The sequence below is a fragment of the Myotis lucifugus genome, unplaced genomic scaffold (genome assembly GCF_000147115.1).
Source record: "Myotis lucifugus unplaced genomic scaffold, Myoluc2.0 scaffold_71, whole genome shotgun sequence".
NCBI classification, from domain to species: Eukaryota; Metazoa; Chordata; class Mammalia; order Chiroptera; family Vespertilionidae; genus Myotis; species Myotis lucifugus.
In genome coordinates this window covers 1169427-1171743 of record NW_005871119.1, presented here as the reverse complement: position 1 = coordinate 1171743, position 2317 = coordinate 1169427, and positions in this window count along the sequence as shown.

The following is a 2317-nucleotide window of genomic DNA, read 5'->3' as shown; positions in this document are numbered from 1 at the left end:
CCTTGAGCGTGGCCTTTCCCTGGAGCCCGAAGGACGCGTGACCCGTGCGGGCCTTGGGGCCGCGGGTGCGAGCCGGGGTTCGGGGAAAGGCGGCGGCCGGGGCTCAGGGTCAACCGCGGGAGCGGGGGAGGGGGAATGCCCCTTCGGGGTCTGCTGTCGCCCGAGTGGGAACGTTGCTCTCCCGACAGCTGGAGACTCGGAATTCAGAATAAACCCGGGGGGAGCCAGCTCTGGAGACCTGGCTGAATGCCTGGGCAGCCGGCCACCGCCGCAGAAGCCAAAGGCCAGGGATCCTGCACAGAAGCGGTTCCTCCCGTGGCCCTGTTAGTGGGGTCACGGAAAGCCCTAGGCGTGGTCCCGGGGAGACGCGGCCTCGCCCTCCGTGGCTTGCTCATGCACGTAGATTACCGGGGAGTCGCTCCCTGTCACTGCCCTCTTGACCGGCTGCCAACCCGGGTCACGCCCCTCAGTGCCCGACGCTAGGCTTGCATTCCCCCTTTAACTGCACCCAACGGAGCGTTTTAAAAGTGAAAAAAGAAAATTAGGGAGGAAAGAAAATAGCCAATAATCGATACTGAGAGACCGAATGGGAACGCTGCGGAATGCCTGGCACAGTAGGCACTCAGTAAATGTTTGTTCAAGGGGGGCGGGGGGGGGGCGTGACTCAGAACAAACACTAGCAGCTGGTTGGCCGTCCAGCTCTGCCACGCTGTCAATTATGCAAACCCTGTCGGCTCTGGCTCTCATCTGTAACACGCAGGAGTTGAACTAGATGTCTTAAGGGCAACCTGTTCAGCTTGACTTTTATTTTTTTGTCTTTGGTAGCCTTCCTTGTGGAAGCCCAAAGCCATATGGCTGATTGGGGAGAATAACTAGCTCTCCTGTTGCCCTTTCCAATACAATATTCTCGCTCTTCACCCCTTATTCTAGGTGCCCTACTTCCCACTTTAACATGTAACAAAAACCAGTGTGTAATGTACAAGTTGAGTGACTTTGAAAATAAACTATAAATACAGGGTGTGGCAAAAGTAGGTTTACGGTTGTTTGTATAGAAAATAACAATAAATAATGCAATGATTAATTAATAATAATATAAGAATAAACTGTTTCGAGTACTAGCAACTGTAAACCTACTTTTGCCACACCCTGTATAATGACTTTTATATTCATGAACAAAGAAGCCAATAATGTCAAGTAAAGCTAATAATGTTAATAAATGCATTGATGTAACTTCCAACCTTTTATCTGCCTCTTATTTGGATCCTGGCGAGTTAATTAGCTTTTCTTTTTTTTAATTTATTTTATTTTGTCCTCTCTATGCCCTCTTCCACCTCCCCCCACAATCACCATATTGTTGTCCATGTACATAAGTTCTCTCTCTCTTTTTTTCTTTTTTGCTTAATACCTCCACCCACCTAACTAGCTTTTCAGAAGCCTTAGTTTCCTCATTTGTAGAATAGGGGCAATAATGAATTTTGGAGTTGTGAAAATGTGATTATATGGATAGAGATATACAGCACTTGGTAGAGTGCCTACCACATTATAACACATCATAAATAGTAAATGTTACTTTTTATAACTAAAGAAGTAGCAGTGGAATTATTCCAGTCATTCATTCATTTTAACAATTGTTAGGTGTCAGACTCCTGTGGTAAGCACAGGGGATCCAATAGTGAACAAAAATACATATAGACCCAGATAATCCCAAACAAGAATAGATTGTGGGTGGAAGGGGTCAGTTGGAGTAAAGGCGTGGGGAGCATCTGTAATACTTTCAAAAATAAGGATAAATTTTTATAAAGAATAGATTGCAACTTTTACAAGGACTGCAAAGAATATTATGCTAAATTTAACCTGATTTCCCAAAGAAGTGACACTTGAACTAAGATCTGAAGAATGAGTAGGAGATAACTGGATGAAGCAGGAAAGAAAAGAACATTCCAGACCAAAGGATGTCTAATTATTCCCCATTTCCTTGGAAAATTAGGTGCCTTCAAAGATATTGGTTATTTTCAGGACAGAATATCATATGAAATGATTAGGAAATAGTACAAAAAAATACAATTAAATGAAAAATGCACTGTAGATGTGGGTAGGGGAGGAAGACAAAATTAGTCATTTTGTTTGGCTTTTTAAAAATTTCTGTTTGTGTTTACACATAGAAGAAAGATAAACATACCAATAACAATGATTATGTCTATGTGAAGGTATCAATGATTCTTAGTTCCTATCATTTTGAATTTTATAATTTATTATTGTTGGCAATAATTAAATGTTGATTGATTGATTTAAAAAATCAAAATTTGAAAAAATAATT